This window comes from Gekko japonicus, unplaced genomic scaffold (assembly GCF_001447785.1).
Source record: "Gekko japonicus isolate JY-2015 unplaced genomic scaffold, Gekko_japonicus_V1.1 scaffold19, whole genome shotgun sequence".
Taxonomy (NCBI): Eukaryota; Metazoa; Chordata; class Lepidosauria; order Squamata; family Gekkonidae; genus Gekko; species Gekko japonicus.
This window is the reverse complement of record NW_015164664.1, coordinates 1,212,117-1,230,124: the sequence shown is the minus strand read 5'-3', so window position 1 is coordinate 1,230,124 and position 18,008 is coordinate 1,212,117. Positions and strand designations below refer to the sequence as shown.

The 18,008-nt window shown below is 45.6% G+C and overlaps 1 protein-coding gene across 1 annotated transcript in view; it reads right to left on the bottom strand.

The window, feature by feature from the left end:
* The window catches only part of CLCN5 (chloride channel, voltage-sensitive 5), a 40,502-nt gene extending 24,520 nt beyond the window's left edge, over positions 1–15,982 (bottom strand). Inside the window, exon 1 of the mRNA XM_015409012.1 lies at positions 15,896–15,982. The gene's annotated coding sequence lies outside the window, so the exon portion shown is untranslated. The remainder of the gene's footprint in view (positions 1–15,895) is intronic.
* Positions 15,983–18,008: the final 2,026 nt, after the last annotated feature.

The following is an 18,008-nucleotide window of genomic DNA, read 5'->3' as shown; positions in this document are numbered from 1 at the left end:
AACCAAAGGAATGAGAACATTTAAACAAAAAGCAAGTGGGAACGCTTTTGCTAGCTGCTGGAGTAAACAAGCAAACACAGAAAAAGGAAGCGGTTTTGGCTAGATGCCAGTGTTTAAAGACAAGGAAGACAGCAATGGAAGAGGTGAAACAAACATGCACCCCCTCCCCCCACAAGTGGTTTTCCCTTCTCAGAAACCAGGAGAGCCACCATCAGTGGATGCATTCATTGCCAACACCAAGTCCAGCTTCCCTGGCTGTTAACTACCACCATATACGCAAATGGCACCACCACCCCATTCTACCACTAGGAGAAAATGCTCCTAACATGAGATGTCCAAATTGGGGCCATCGGGACGGGATTACAAGACTGGATTCCTTTTTGCAATGTGGGGCCTGGACGTTAAATTTCTTATCAAGCATAGAAAGAACCCTGGACTGTCCCTTTCCTTTCCTTCCACACACTGAATTCTCTTTGGCTTATCCTCCCCTACTCCCAGATGATGAACAAAGAACACTTTTGTTGTGTTGGCCACCACTGTGCAGAGGCATGAAACTCACTGGCTGACCTTGGGCCACACACAATCTCTCAGACCTAGCCTACCTCACAGGTTCATTGTGAGGATAAAATTGAGGAGAGAATCATGTTTGGCACCTTGAGCTCCTTGGAGGAAGGGGGGGGATGTAATTGTTAGATCCAGTCCTCAGATCCAAGACCTGGCCTCTTCAGTAAAAGCCTGGGATCCCCTTGGCACACTGGGAACTTGTGAAGAGTTTCTTCTCCAGCAGGATTGGCTGGCTGGCTGACTGTCCCACATGAAGATTTCTTGCACTTTGGCCTATTCCAACATATAGCAATTTTGTTGCAGTGAAGGTGATACAGGAACAAAAGGAACTTCAGGCACATGTTCTGGAGCCAAAGCACATCTAAAGGAACATCCAGCAACACTGGTGCACCACGATCTCCATGGAACTCAGGACAAAGAGCAGCACTCGAGTCAACAAGCTTAGTGTCGTTTCACCAGGAAAAAAGCTCCCAGCATCCCTGCAGGTTTTGATCAGTTTTTACAGCTGACTCAGCACAGTGCATCCTTAAGGGCCCCTCTTGCAAAAGCGTGGAGGCTCCACTGGGTGTAAGCACATTGGAACGAAGGTAGAAAGAGAGGCCGAAACTGGCCACAGTGCTGACTAAAGAAAGGACTTTTCTTCTTGTGTGCCACACACAAGACACATTTGAAACTGTATCAGTATTTTGGGGATACCTTTTCTGCAAGAACCTGAACACTTATTTATTTTCGAATTTCTACCCCACCCTCCCAGCCTGAGCCAGCTCAGGGCGGCTTACATAAAAACAAATAGGTTACATTAAAACATAAATGACAATTAAAAACAATTCTAAAAATAAAGTCCTAGTGATTGTTGTTGTTGTTCATTTGATGGTGGCAGCCATAATTCGGTATTCTGAACTCGCAGTCAGCTCGCAGTGTTCATTTTGATTGTTCTTGCAGTGCTTGATGTTCTTTAGGCTGTTGGTGGCAGTTCCCGGGATCCAGGGCCCTCTCACATTCAGCCATCCGTTGTTCGTTATTGGTGGTGGTGGTGGCTCCAAAAAGCCTGGCGGAAGAGCTCTGTTTTACAGGCCATGTTGAACTGTAGGAAGTCCTGCAGGGCCCTAATCTCCTCTTGGAGCTCATTCTGCCAGGATGGGGCCACCACTCAGAAAGCCCTGGTCCTGGTAAATGTTTCCCCATATAAGCCTGGTCTTCTTCCTTGGACGCCCAAGAGCATGTTAAGACTATGCCTAGTCCCTGTTATAAAAATAAATGCCCTGGTAGTCAGCCGTGTTGGTCTGAAGCAGTAAAACAAATTGGCACCTTTAAGACCAACAAAGGTTTATTCAAAGCATGAGCTTTTGTGTGCAAGGCACACTTTTTCAAATATACTGGAATGTTAGATGAGGTTCTAAACTTATAGACAGGTATTTAACAGCCCTCTATACCTGAAAGAATTAAGATTCTGTTACTTCCCACAATTAGAAAAAACACCTTTAGACATTAATCTGCTATTTTGACACACTTATTGCTTTACAACTGTTGACCTTATAACCTTAACTTGTTATTTAGCTTTTCACTTTGCATAACTTAAACATCATCATGTTACATGTTAATTTGCTGTTAAATCCCTGTCTATAAGTTTAGAACCTCATCTACCATTCCAATGTATTTTTTTTTATTTTACCTTTCAATGTATTTGAAAAAGTGTGCCTTGCACATGAAAACTCATACCTTGAATAAATTTTTGTTGGTCTTAAAGATGCCACTGGACTCTAAATTTGTTCTAATATATGCCATGGATATTTCCATACAAGAAGGGGGCCTATGGCCTACCTTACCTTGCCCCTGAAAGCCTCCCTTTTAAGGTTGACACTGGTATAAAGAAGGCTGCCAGATCTTCTTGGGGAGCTGCACTGTATAGCAGTCCTCAGCAACAGCTGCTTATTCTCCTCTTTAATCTAGGTATTTGGGTGTTTGCAAACTGAAACTGCATTGCCCATCTCATCTACGCTCTCATGCTGAACCACAGTGAGACCCCTAGTGTGCTGAAGCTCTGGGAGGTCAGAGTTGAGCTCCATATGGCATCCATAGCAGGTGCCATACAGAGCTGAACTCTGACCTCCCGCAACTTCAACACGCACAGGATAGCAAACAATCCAGACACAAGAATCTTGCATAATTTCAACTGACCGGACAGCAGATTTCTTCTTGAAACATGATTGGAAATATGGTGGCAGACCACCAGAGATTCAAGCAAGCCATCCTGTTTAAAAAAATCCACAAGTCTATTAGCTACAGCTCATTCACCCCCACACCACCACATACAAAAATGTTCAAATGTCACTACAAAGGTGTGCGATCTCTGCCTCATACCAGTAAATGCTTTTGGCTGTCATTTGGAATGTTTCCCAGGTGGCTGGAAATGGCTGGTGGCATACCCAGGCACATTCTTTCCTCCCCAGGAATAGAAGATACTCTTGGATCTAGGCTCACATGTCTTGATTTTATTTATAAACTCTTTTTTCCCATGCAGCAAAGGCTCCTCAAGCACCCTCAATCCAGGTGTCAATCAAGACAGCAGGGATTTGTGAAGGTGTATTTGGCACAGTTCCTTCTGACCCCTTGTGCCTGATGACACAGCCCCGACTGCAGACTCAGAGGCAGAAGCAGCTCAGGTGGATTCAGGAGCTGGCTGTTGCCACATCACAGCTGCTCTCTGGCCACTAATCCTCCGGCTGTGCTTAAGAGGCCTCTGTTAGGTTCACGGGACAGGCTCCAGCAAGCAGCGGTCTGCGCCAGCTCCTGATCAGTTTCCTTCTAAAGTTGCAGCAATCTTTTTCACATGGTTGTTGTGTGAACAACAAGATAAGGTTAAAACACTTGCTGCATTATACATGCGGCACACATTATTTATGAGTCAGAGATGAAAAATTTCCAGAAGTTTGTGAAGAAGGTGTATTTGGCAACCACTGTCACTGTTTCTCCTCCCCCAATGCATCTACCCCATGACCCAGCCTCCTGCAACAGTTACTAGCAGAAGGTATATATTCAGTGCAGAAAGGGAGAAGAAAGGAGCATACACTGGTACTACTTCATTCTGCTGCCAGTATGGTGCTAAGCTTGTGCAGCCCCCTCCCATGCAACTGGGGGCCACAGGAAGTAGAAATACAGCCCAAGGTGACTACCTGCCACTCTGCTGTAACTTGTGCTACTGCTGACCAAACACCTGCCTATTGTCTTGTCAGACCAAAGCCTCTCATGCAGCGGACCCAGCAGACACAGTTCCAGTGGCGCTCCCTACAACTAACCAGCAAGAGTCAGCTCAGTGGTTACCTGAGGTCCCCCAAGAGGAAAACCCACCATAGAGGCATAGAACCTGCAAGATCACCGCATGCAGAACCTTAAAGCCTACTTGCTCTTTAGTCTTTACTGCTGACACAGAACTTTATTTCTTACTGTGTCTCTTAGGACCTGTTGCAGGCAGCCATCCAGTAGGGGGAGAGGGCAGGAAGGACTACATTCCCACTGCAGTGCCAACCATCAGCTGTGCCTGCAACATGACCGTTGGCTGCAGTAACCAGCTCCTCTGCGGTCTGTGGTGGAGCTGCCAACTCTCTTGTTCTAACCTTGCTCCTACCCTATTGCAAACTGCACAACAGACTGCTGTGCCACCAGCACATCTGGCCCTCTCATGGATATGAAGTAATTGTGACAGCGCTGCCTGTGACTCTGCAGTCCGTCAGTGCAGCTTGTTGGAACAACAGACTGAGCAACCCCACTGATCTGCCTTCCTTTTGGCATTCCTGATGCCATTCGATAAAAGTTTGGATTCCTGAACAGTGGTGTCTGTTTAACAGATAGGGATTGGTTCCCACCCCATAACTGTTACTGACCTTAGCTGCCTCCAGCATGGAGTTTACACTTGGAGGGAGTTAAAGGTGTGCACAGGTCAGCTCTTACAAGGGGGAAGGAAGGGTCCCCAGCAATGTTCCCTCTAAGCTGTGGAGACTTGTGAGCAAAAATTCTACTTTGTGAGCTACTGGCATTAAAGTTATGAGCAAACAATTTGGCTACTGAATAAATTAGTTTGCTCTGGAGCCCTCCTTCCTGAGCTAAGACAAAAATGTGTGAGCTGGAGGCTCAAAAACTGTGAGCTAGCTCACACTAACTCAGCTTAGAGGGAACACTGGTCCCCAGAGTCTGCATGTCACTGGATCACTGCAGGTGTCTAATAACCCATGCACTTTGCATTGGGGGAGGGGGAGATACAAAGGGATCCAAATCCATAGTCCCAGTATGCCACATTGGTGCCTTTCTCCAGTAAGCTCCTGGGGAGTTGTGAGCTCCCTCACTGCTGCCTCAGTGGCTATGTTCCCTGTGTTTGTCAAAAAGCTGGTGCTCCGATCCACCTCCTCTGACATCTGAACCTTCTGACAGCATGGCTTTTGCTGACTGAGCTATGCAAGCATGAAAATGCTGAGGTTGGAGTAGTCAAGTTTCCTTCCCTGTGCAAAAGGGAACATGGTTGCAGGAAGGGAGGCAACCCAATGTCTACAGACCTACCAGAAGTATATTCTCTCCAGTGGAGAGTGCTGTGTTTCTTCCTTGGGGTGTCCTATGCAGTGGCAAGGGCAGCCTTATTGGGGGTGGGCATGGCCACCTAAGCATGATTACCTGTTGACCACCTCTGTCATGGGAGTGTTTGCAGCACACCACAGTGATTGTTGGCTTGTGGTTGGGTGGCTGTGGACTTCAGCAAAATTGCTATGCTTTCTGCGGGGGGGGGGGGTTCACATATTTCTCCTCTGCAGAGCAGGCATAGAATACCAACTGCCACACTGGCAGTGGGGGTCATAGGACGACTCAGCTGTTCTTTCTTATCAAATTAAAACTTATTTTACTGCTCTGATGTATAATGCATCATTTACAGGTTAAAAAGGTAAAGGTTCCCTTGCTCGAAAGCCAGTCGAGTCCGACTCTAGGGTTGCGGTGCTCATCTCCGTTTCCAAGCCGAAGAGCCAGCGCTGTCCAAAGATGTTTCCGTGGTCATGTGGCCGGCATGACTAAACACCAAGGTGCACGGAACGCTGTTCCCTTCCCACCGAAGTGGTACCTATTTCTCTCCTTGCAATTTCTTGCTTTCAAACTGCTAGGTTGGCAGGAGCTGGAACTAGAGACGGGAGCTCACTCCGTCATGCGGCACCCGGGTCTCGAACTGCTGAACTACTGACCTTCCACAGCCTGCAGTTCAGCGTCTTAACCACTTGAGCCACCGCACCTCCTCATTTACAGGTTACCACATAAATAAACTAAACAATCCAAAAGTCCCAGAGAGGTAGCCATGTTAGTCTGTCATAATAGAAACAAAGAATATGGTGGCACCTTAAAGACTCACAACATGTTATTCCAGCAGAAGTATTCGGGATCTAGAGCCCACTTCTTCAGATGCTATAGATGCCTTCATTTTCTGCAAGCAACATGGCAATGCCCATTCTCTCTGGTATTTGCAAAAATAAACCGCTGCACCCCATGCTACCTTAGAACATGCATCCTGAGCACATGAATCTGCCACATACTGAGTCATATCATTGGTCCATCAAGGTCAGAATTGTCTACTCTAATTGGCTGCTGCTCTTCAGGATCTCAAACAGGTTTCTTTCATGTTACCAACTACCTGATCCTTTTTTTAAACTGGAGTTGCCGGGGATTAAACCTGGGACTGTCTGCATGCAAAGAGATGCAATACCACTGAGCCATACCCCAACCCATCTTAGTTTTTGCTGTTTGAGCGGTAGGGAGGACAGACTGAAAATAGAAAACAATTTTGTAGTAAACACAAGCAAACAATTCAGACAGAAACTCTCACAGTCATAACAGGACTAGCAGAATATTTATACTTTACAGCATGGAAAACCATGAATGCTTCAATAATATATCATCATCATACATATTATCATATTATAACATTCACTGTCAACAAAATTAGCCACACTTAAATAATATATGTATCATATGCTGCCCTTGTCTACAGTATACACAAAAATAGTCTAATACTGTAGATAGTCTTGCATAAACATACTATTCATATTGAGGTTTTTTCAGTACTCCCCCAAATTTGTATTTTAATTTCTTTGTGTTCATACCAGATCTGCTCTAAAATCCTTCTTCTATGCATGTAGAGAGCTTGGTTTGCCCTTCTGGGAAGACTCTGAAAGTCCTCCTACTGTAACTGATTGCTGGAAAATGGTAATGCCTCAGCCCCCCATGCCCCAAACAGAAAAATGGTCATTACAAATAAGTTAGCCAATCAGCTAAAGTAAAGTTAGGTGACACCAGCAGTTCTGTGGCAAATTTCCAAGGAAAATGCATCACTGAATTTCCTTGAACCAACCAGCTTTTTTGGAAGTCTCCCTTACTTGAATTGCCTCCTTCTCTATGACCAATATCCCAGAATACACTCCTGCTGTCTTATACACTGACATTGCATCACCAGAGTTCAACGACTTCCTACAACAAGCAAGACCGATTCCCCACAAGCAGCTGTACCACCCTCGCTCTTTCGTTTGCCTCAGTTGTATTGGTCAATTTCACGCTACTCGCTGCGTGGTCGCATTTTGACCCACATCTCCCCCCAATTTCCCCCGCGACTTCTCGATCCTTGTTTTTTGAGATTGAGAAAACGCAGGGGAAATTGGGGGGGGGGATGCAGGTCAAAATGCGGCCACTCAGTGAATAGTGTGAAATTGACCAATGCAACTGAGGCAAACGGAAGAGTGAGGGCGGCACAGCTGCTTGCGGGGAATCAGCCCAAGACTCCACCTTCCTCTTCTGAAAAATCAAGTCTAGCCCAATGAGATCGCCTCTTTAACAACAAGGAAAAATGTCTTAGAAGGAGCACCAAGCAAATTTTCTGTATTGAGACCAAGATGTCTTCTTTGGATGTTGAATTTTCAAAGGATATCACACGCTTCATACATCAAGTTATTTTGGGCTATGCAAGAGTTCAAAGGAGTCTGAAGAACTCTTTTTTTCCTCCAAACTAAGAAGTAAGTTAAGTCAACTCCTTTCTCTTGTTCAGAGAATTCAGCCACATACGAGGAAGTGAGCTCTGACTCACAAAAGCTTACCCTGGAACAAGCTACTACAGTGACGGAGTGCACTGGGAGAGAAGCAGCCAATCCTTGCTGTCTCATCAAACCACAGAATCCAGGCTGTAAGAACAATTTAACATGAAATCACTGCACTTAAAAGATGTGAACCAATTTTCCAAGAAACAGCTGAGAAAGTCGAGAGACTGCGTCACTCCAGAAGCAAACAATTGTGCTGACTACCCTCTCCTTGGAAATCTCAAGCTACAATCCTTAATAAAGTCAGGGGTGTGAGCAAGCACTCTGAGTCCCTTCCATAATGCAGAATGAGCCCAAGATGTTGCTAAAACACTGATGTGATAATGTCAATCACACAGGCCTCAATAGAAAGCCCCTTCCCATGCACTTGGCAGACTATTAAAAATGGTTAGAACCAATGTTCCCTCCAAGCTGTGGAGTCTGTCTTGTGAGCAAAAATTCTGCTTTGTGAGCTACTGGCATTAAAGTTGTGAGTGAGTGATTTGGCTACTGCATAAATTCGTTTGTTCTGGAGCCATCCTTCCTGAGCTAAGACAAAAATATGTGAGCTGGAGGCTAAAAAACTGTAAGCTAACTCACACTAACTCAGCTGAGAAGGAATACTGGTTAGGACAATCCTGATGAAACACAGAGCATCTCGTGATGTCCCCAAGAAAGCCTTAAATAATAGAACATTTGGAAAATGAGAGAGATTCCAGCATGAAGCTTCTGAAGCAGAATTCAAGTAATCTGATATCATCTTGCAAGGACTTATAGCAGTGATGGCGAAACTTTTAGAGACCGAGTACCCAAACTGCGACCCAAAACCCACTTATTTATATTGCAAAGTGCCAACACGGCAATTAAACCTGAATACTGAGGTTTTACTTTAGAAAAAACAACTCATACATTAACTTAAGATGATCCAAACAAAGTAAGGAAAGCAATCCCAAATGCTTTCATTTACTTAAAATTATTTGGCAGAGAATTCGACACTTTAATGATGGTCTGGGCCTGGCTGGGGCGATGGCATGCGTGCCCACAGAGAGGGCTCTGAGGGCCACCTCTGGCACCTGGGCCATAGGTTCGCCACCACTGACCTATAGTCCTCAGCCCTGATGGGTAGTTGGGTACTGTTAATTAGCATAGCAAAATGAAAGAAACTGCATTCTCCCCAACAGCAGCTACTGTGAAGTATCTCTATACTTTTCTTCATTGAACTTGAACTTTATCTCACCTTGTGTTTCCTGCAGTTCATGGCCCTTTGCTGATTACCAAATTATTAGCATCATAATAACCTCATATATTATCTGCTTATAGCAGACCCACTGCACATATATAACCGAGTTCCACAAAAGCTTATTCTGGAATTTAAAAAACACACACACACACAAACCCACCCAACTTTTTGTCATTCAAGTGCCATGAAGATCTGGGTATATTATTTATAATATAACACTATTGGGTGGTCCTGAGATCTAGTGTTAGAACAGTGGGAACACCCCACACACCTTTCTTAGTTTTATAAACCTCTAACACATCCCTGTCCCATCCCAGTGACCTTTATCCTAAACTTCTCTTTCCTCAACTTTCAGACCATTTTGGTTTCCTGGCACAATAGAGTTCGCTGTGAGAATTCAGCAGAGAGAATGAGAAAGAGAATCCCACTGAGCTAGTGCAAGTCTTGGCTCCTGTTCTAATGTGCTTCTCTGGATCCCCACCTAGGATTCCTGACCTGGGATGGGAAATATTTGTAAACAAGATGCCCACATGCCTAAGTAGAAATTTCCTCTTTGACCCGGGCAGATCCCCTTTGGCCAAGTTTCCCAGGAGAGCTGTACCAAGTTCTTACCTCTAAAGAGAGTGGGCAATTATGTCCCTCCCACAGACTGCCAAAGCACAGGAAATGAAACACCCAGTTTGGTAATGAACACTCTGGCATTGAGCACCAAGCCTGAGGGAGCATGCCTGATGCTGGGGCCTGGAATGCCAGGATGAAATAGCATGGGCCCAGAACCACAATTTGGGATGAAAAACTTAATCTAAACCAAGGCTCTGTGCATCTTAAAGCTTTGGCACTGGGTACCTTCATCAGTAGGGCAACACACTCTGTGCAAGTGAGCAAGTGAAACTGGAAGTTCACGAAGGGAGGTGACAGGAGGAAAGCTGGGAAATTCTGGGGCAACTCTTCTGCCATAATCAGCCATGCCACAGACTAGCAAGGGGTGGGGACTACCATCAAAAGTGTGCATGAGCAAAGGCTTCATTTACTGGATGCACCCCCACTCATCAATGAGCAGTCTAAACAGAGGCTCATTCACTTGCTCATCTTCTAGCATTGTATATGCCATTAAATGTCAACAATGCTCTTCAGTTCTCTACATAGGACAAACAGGACAAACCGTACACCAGAGGATAAGTGGACATAAATCTGACATCAGGAATCACAAGACTGAGAAACCTGTAGGAGAACACTTCAACGTTCCAGGACATTCAACGGGTAATCTCGAGGTAACTGTTTTATTATAAAGGAACTTCAGGAACTGAATGGAAAGGGAAATAGCTGAATTACAAGTTATTACAACACTTGGAACAAAAACCTCCCCAGGACTCAACAGGGATATTGGTTTCTTATTTCATTACATATGCTAACTCATTCAACCCTCACATATGTATTCTCAACAAGAAGGACTATAAATCCTCTGTATTTTAGTGTTAGTATATTACAATACTGAATGCAATACAAGGAATATTGGAATGTTTAGCTGACATAACACTACACCCACATCAAAAAAGAAGAAAAATGCTGTTAAGGGACCTCCAAGCCTGAGAGGAGTGAATGGAGAGTCTCAGTTTTATTTTGACATATTTATTGCTTTGTTGACCTTATAACCTTAGCTTGTTATTTAGTTTTGTCTTTGCATATCTTAAAACATCTTCATCATGTTACATGTTAATTTGCTGTTCAGTCCCTTACCTTCCATTCCAATGTATTTGAAAAAGTGTGTGTGCATACAAAAGCTCATGCCTTGAATAAAACTTGGTTGGCCTTAAAGGTACCAGTGGACTCTATATTTGTTCTACTGCTTCATAGCAACATGGCTGAGCACCTGGATCAGTTTAAACATTGAGTAAGATGACAATGCAGGGTGTGCAGAGCTGCTAAGGGGTGGGGAGTGGGGAATGGCTCCCTCCCAACAGATGAAGAAACTGCCATCATGTTTATAGATGTCACCGTGAAATTCCCAATTCCAGAGATTGTTCTTAGCTCATTTTTCTCACACATACGTACCTCGCAATGAGGGAATAGAAGATATCTCTCTCTCTCTCTCTCTCTCATACACATGAAGGAGCACTTCCAGCTTCAAACCATTTCTACAAGGAATCATCCCTGCAGACAAGGATTCCCAAATGGAACACAAGTTCTCTTGGTGGCTGAGTAGACACACAAAGCTTTGCCGGAAAGCAAAACACAGCACTTCTTTTCCTGTCCAATTATGTTCTCCAGTCAAACAGTGTTTTGTAGGGCTCCAAAAACCTGTCTGTCCAATGTCAACACTGAAATGGGGGAGAATGGACATATGCACCTGCAGAAAACTCGCTCTGTCACACACACTTCCAAGCTCTGGAAAAACCTATCATCTGTACGTAGCAAACTTTCCAGAGATGTTAACTCTTATTTCTGCATTCGAGGCTCTCTCATGAACTCTTCTAGGTACTGAACAAGACACCAGTCTCCCAATTCAGAGGCAGTTGGTTCTAGGCAACATGGTCCTAGCAAGAATTAGCCCTCAGCAATTTTCAAGGTTAACTAAGAAAGCAATTTCTGCAGAGATCACACACTTCTGTCCAAGACACAGGTGTATATGTCAAACTCACAATGGAAATATCTTTACAGCTTCACCTGTAGCCCTGAAAACTGGCACTCACAAGAATATCTGCTAGCCTGGGAGGAACTATGTGAAGAACTGTGCTGAGAAGTGATATTATTTATGAGACGTTCTTAACATTCAGCACCTACCAAGAAGGAAAACCTGTACATAATATTCCCATTTTGCAGATGGATAAAATAAAACTAAGTGGAACAGGCCACTACAGCCAGCATCAAACCACTTTTCCCAGGTCCAGGACACAGCAAGCTGCCGGGTACTGCAGCCTAGATCTATGCAATAGCAGCAATGTTTTGTTTGATTCTGTTAGGCTCTTCTTATTGCCTGTGATCAAACTGTAAACTGTCTCCCTCTCCTGCACACACACACAGCAGGTCAACAAATGAAGGTCCTGCAGCTAATCCATAAAAAAAAATCTGATTACTAGCACAGACAGGACAACATTTAATCTCCTCCTCCCCTTTCCCAAGCACTGCTAAAATTATGAACCAAGTTTTGACTTCATTTTCTGAAAAGAAAATACATCACTTTGTTGAAATGATGAACTTGAAGTATCTCACTTACCTATACATATGCAATTGGACAGCATTAATATCCTCATAAGGCACACAAGATGCCAAGACTGAGAAAATGTGGTTTGTTGGAAAATGGCAAAGAAAGAGTTAAGAGGCAGACATTGTGGATTGTCCCCAGAGGTGAACAGTTTCAGGTGTTCCTCCCCACTGGTTTTAACCTGGTCAGCTGCATTCCAGACCTTGGAAGACAAATGCTGGAGAACAGAAAGTGTTTCCCAACCCTGCCCAACCACTTTGGAGCCAGTCCTGCACAGGGCTGGAAAACAAAAGCGTTCAAACACTCAAGCTTCAGCCTTCAGTGTCTAGGGGCTTGGTGAACAGGCACCTGGGACCCTTCCAGCCCTGCTTTAATCTAAGGTGCTGCTGTGTCCATCCTATTGATTAAAAAAAAATAACAAAATCATCTGAAAATGACACATCTAAATACTCTGAGCACATCGTGTTCACCTCTCTCCTTCCCTGATGTATTTTAATCAAACCTCATAACCTTAGCAAGCAGCACAAGCCACTCATAATGGGAAATGGGAGAGGGGGGGAGGGTTAACTGCAGGAGGACATTGTGTAGTGATGTTTCTGGTGCTTGGTGCCAAGAACCCACAAGGTTGCATTTGCCACGCACTCCCTAGGGTTGTATTCTGTGGCAAGCCTTTCTTCCGGTTGGCTGGGTACCACCTGACAGGCAGAGCTGTCAGCCCACAGTGAGCAAGTTGCGAACAGACACGTCACCCCACACGCCCAGAGCTACAAACAGGCTGCCTCGGTTGAAGCAGACCTATTATCCCTCCTGCAGCATTACATACCAAACATCTTAATCCTGTGATAGATGCACACGTTCACCCTTCGCTTGCAACTACTTTTGCTGGACAGCAATACAGACACAGGAGTGAGGATCCCAGGCCCATATTTCCCATCCTGCAAAGGAACACCACGACCATTGTTTCCTCTGGCAGCATCACAGGTGATGATGGGGCAGTCATGCCAAGAGCCACAAGTTGTTGAACACACAACACTCCATATAATTTGCAACTGGGACCCCCCACACACACAAAGAGGGGAGGAAGGGCAGCACTTAAAAGGGAGAGAAACTAGAGAAGAAGATCGGCCTTAAGGTGTAACCAAAGCAGGTGCTCACAAAAGAGAAATCAAGATAATCCTCCTGTTTTAAAAGAGGCAGTATATTCTTGTATTCTCTTCCCACATGGAAGCTCATATCAGGGGGACAGTTTAACATACTACTCTTCAAAGTGCTTGATTCAACCATCTTAAACAAGCCAGGATATTCCAGTGCTCCAATCTTACCAGAGCTTTTCAGAGACTCAAAAATGGATTCTGTTGATCCAAGTGAATGAAAGGGTCTGCTTTGATACACCTGACAGAAGCTAGCAAATGGAAAGACAAAGGCAGCCACCCAACATCAAAGATTTCTTGCATCTCTGGGTTCTAAAACAGTACCATACCCCAATGTGTTCTCACTTCCCTTAAATGTATGAATGAACACAGTAACTGGGATGCCATACTGACTCTGTGCTACTGTAGTAAATCATTGCTGCTGTGCAAACAAATCTTCCAGCACATCAAAACAAACAATGGAGGGGAAGAGCCATCAGCACTATGCTGCGAACCAAGTTGTACAGAATCCCTGTACACTTCTTCAAACCAACGTGGAACCCCAAAGTCAAGGCATTTTGCTTCCCCTGCCCATCAGACACATTGTCTGAACCTTCCATTGTCAATCAAGGAGCACCATCACCAGTCGTCTCCATAACCTTACTATAAATAAATAAATAATCTGAGAACATGAAGCAAGACTCTTGAACCCTCCTCCTCACTGGCAGAGTACAAGCCCCTAACACCAGCTCCTCTTTCACATCCTCTTTGTTGGGAAACTTGCAAAAGCCCCAGCCTTCCCAGAATAGTCAAGGGAGTAATGCACTTGTACTTTCAAAGACAGCTCAGCTCACCATTTATTGATTGTAATTTTACTCCATTTCCAGACAAAAATAAAAAAAAGATTAATGGTTTACATTATTACAACCTCCATTTGTGAAGGGGTGGTGGGTGTTCCTCTCTTCACCTACACTACAAAACTAGCAGTAGAAGAAATTAGATATATTGCAAGATAGGGGCATGTGCCGAAAAGCAGATCCTCCCTGTAAACTTACAGGTCTTGCTAGAGAGCAGAGTTGCAAGTCCTTCCTTCCCACCCCTAAACCTTATCAAGCAGCTTAACCCTTCCCTTAGGGATTCCAGTTCCAACCCGAGAAACAAAGCAAAAAGGGAGGAAGCAACTCCACTGGAATCACTGATGCTGCTTTTGATCACTGACTGCTTAAACTCGAGTAGGATGCTTCCCCCCCCCATAACATTTTTCCTTCTTTGTCACCTCCTTTTCATTGTCATCAGCAATTAATGCTATCAAGCAATTACTCCTTGCTTCTACAAGAATCACACCTCCAGAGTACATAGAGGCAGAACCCGAATCTCATGAGGTGCCCCAAGTGCGGGCCTGGAAACTAACACCATCGCTTCAAAGAACAAAACAGAAGGAAAGTCCTATCAAATGCTAGCTTTCATGTCTGTTTCTTCCACATTCCTTTTTGTTATTTTCCTTGGCCAAATCCTTGTGCTGTCAAGTGGCTGTTTCTGTGGGAGAAGCGGTGCATACAACTGTTTAAGTCTTATTTAATTCAAGCACCTGCCTGTACCACAGAAGTAAATCAGACATAGCAAAAGACTTTGAAAAAGCCAGAACTCCAAGATCTCTAGGAACTCCAAATTACCATTGATACACTTTGATATTTTGGTACACCTCCATGATCAATCTCCACAGCCAACTTGGAAATGTCTGGGTCAGACTTGTTAAAATGCTGACAATCTGACATTTATAAATCTATAAAGGTTTACTGAGGAAGAACCAAGGAGATGGGACACCTAGTCTACAGGGTTAGTGAGGGACCTGGAAATTGCTTTTCCCCAGGGGGCTGCTATAGTCTACAGCCAGTATAAACGTGAGGAAATAAAGAGCCCTGCTGAATCGGATCATGGTGGGTTCAGCATCCTGGTTCCTACAGTGGCCAACCAAGGAAATTTACAAGGAAGGTACAAAGACAAAAGCCCTCCCTGCCCTTTATAACCAGTGTTCTAAGGCAAACTGCCTCTGACTTCGGAGGCTTTACTTGGCTCTGGTAGCCCACAGCTGCTGACAGATGGCTCCTTCCTGAATTTGCTTCCCCATAACAGTACTTCTTCTTGGGCTGCAAGACACTGAATGGCGAAGGGTAAGTCTGCAGAAGTCTTGCTCCTTAGGCTTACGCTTACCAAGGAACTCAGTGGAGGGGTGAGGGGAACATAGCTGGCATGTGGTGCCTGGTGGGGATTCACAGCCCCGTGACAACCTGACTGGGATCTAATGGGACTGAAGGGGGCCAGTTCCATAGGCTGCTGTCGTGTCCATAGGGAAAGGCAGGTATGGGGGTCTCTGGGATACCACAGAAGGTGGAGAACGCTACGGGGGAGACCTGGGGGGGGGGTGTCTGAGGGAGCACTGCCTTGGGGCATTCAGAGAGAAAAGCAGAGATGGGGGCTCTGGGGCACGACAGGTGGAGGCTGGGGCTTAGGTGGCCTGACAGCTCCGTACCCTGGGGCCCTTCCTACAAACCTTGCGGGACAGTCATGGGTGGCGCTGGGAGCCCTTAAGTGGGGCCTCGGTCTCGACAATCCTACTCTTGTTCCTGAACCCCCCCTGTTTCCGTGCCCCCCCCCACAGGCTCACCTCAGCGGGCGGGCGGCCACCTGCGAGTCGAGGGCGGCGCCATTCACACGTCCGCGGAGACCATCATGTGATTCAAGCGGCCACCTCCGAAACTCTGTCTTGTTTTGTGCGTGCGCATAAGGCTTTGAGGCGTGGCGCAGCCGCAGTGCGCAATGAGTGCCAGGGTCGCCATCTTTCACTCGGGCTGCCAATTGGGACGCGCGCTTCTTCCCTCCTTCCTTCGGGTGACTTAGCAAGTCGTGGCTAAAGACAATTCTGGCTCAGCTCAGGGTCTAGGGACGGTGGGATTGGGTAAATAAAGCTCTTACTGCCTCTCCCCCCCCCATTACCGACAGAAGGCACCTTTATCAGCAGTACGACCGGCAGAAATCGAACAGGTGAAGCTTCCCCGCTGTGAAGTTTGGCTCCATGTTCAACCTAGTTCTCAAACGCTTCGAGGGAAAAGAAGCCAATTTTCCGCCACCTTTAGGGAGAACTTGTCGTCGATCTCCCTCTTCTGGCCAGTTGCGGGATCAGCTGGGGGGGGGTCATTTATTTATTTAGATAATTACACATCCTAATATCATTGGCTCGGAGGTGGAGGTACAGATGGAGGGGTTATTCCTTGCTGCACAACCTTTCGTTTCCACTTGGCCTCTGGCGACCTCTCTTTGGATGGATTAAGGGAGGAGAGGTGGGAGGTTATTCCTGAAACTGGCCTGCTGAGATATTTAAATCGTTTCAAAAGTAAACAGGAGTTGTGTGGTATTTTGAAAACTGACAACATTTAATTTCAGAATAAATTTTCCCGGACTAGATCCCATTTCTTCATTCGCAGTAACTTGATCCAGTCTGTTCTACGGACTTCCCACCAAGGGTGGCCTGCTGTCTTTTTCGTTTCCACTTGGCCTCTGGCGACCTCTCTTTGGATGGATTAAGGGAGGAGAGGTGAGAGGTTATTCCTGAAACTGGCCTGCTGAGATATTTAAATCGTTTCAAAAGTAAACAGGAGTTGTGTGGTATTTTGAAAACTGACAACATTTAATTTCAGAATAAATTTTCCCGGACTAGATCCCATTTCTTCATTCGCAGTAACTTGATCCAGTCTGTTCTACGGACTTCCCACCAAGGGTGGCCTGCTGTCTTTTTTGTCCCCTGCAGGGCCTGCTGCTGGTCCAAGGGACTGAGGACATTTTATACTGAATGCGTATCTGCAAGTGTCTGGTTTTCCCTGAAGACAGATCCAGGTGGTCAGCCATGTTGGTCTGAAGCAGTAGAACAAATTTAGAGTCCAGTGGCACCTTTAAGACCAACAAAGATTTATTCAAGGTGTGAGCTTTCGTGTGCACGGACACTTTTTAAAATAGAAAGCTCATACCCTGATTTTCCCTGAGGCACGTTTCTGTCCTGCCTTTCCTGGGTTACTGATTTTAGTCCATCTGTCACTCTATTGGCTGCTCGTCAGTTACTAGCTATCACATACAAAGCCCTTCCTGGGCTTGAACCCTCATATCTGAAGGACCACTGCTTTGCAGTGCTCTGCCACAACAGCTTTGCAATGCATGGGGTCTTTTGCAGCTGCCATCCTGCAAATGGGCAGGATCAACAACTGCTGGTACACCCGCACTCTCTGTTATGGCTCCCACCTTAAGGAATCACCTGCCTGAGAAAGTCAGGAACGCTCCCGTTGTCCTGGCGTTTTGCAAACTATGCAAAATGAGAATTAAGTAGGAGGTCATTTTTATAAAGAAAACAGCGCTATATTACAACAGAGCAGTTCGGAAAAGTGCTTTGGTGCATATATGACCCTTCTCCCACTGCACTGTTTTCTACTTACATAATAACTTTTTCTGAACGGTTTAATATATCATTTATAATACTCTATGCTTTGTTTCAGATTGGTTTTGGCCCCAGCGGGGCCGGGGCACCACCCCCTATGGGGGGTGGGGTGGCCGGGGAGGGAATATTTAAAGAGATCCGCCTGGTGGCGCCGCGCCGCGCCGCGCCGCGCCCCGCTCCCCCCCTCCCTCCCAGCGGAGTGGTTTTGGCTCCAGTGGGGCCGGGGAGGGGATTTTTTAAAGATATCTGCCTGGTGGCGCCGGCGCCCCGCTCCCCCCTCCCCCCGCGAAAACTT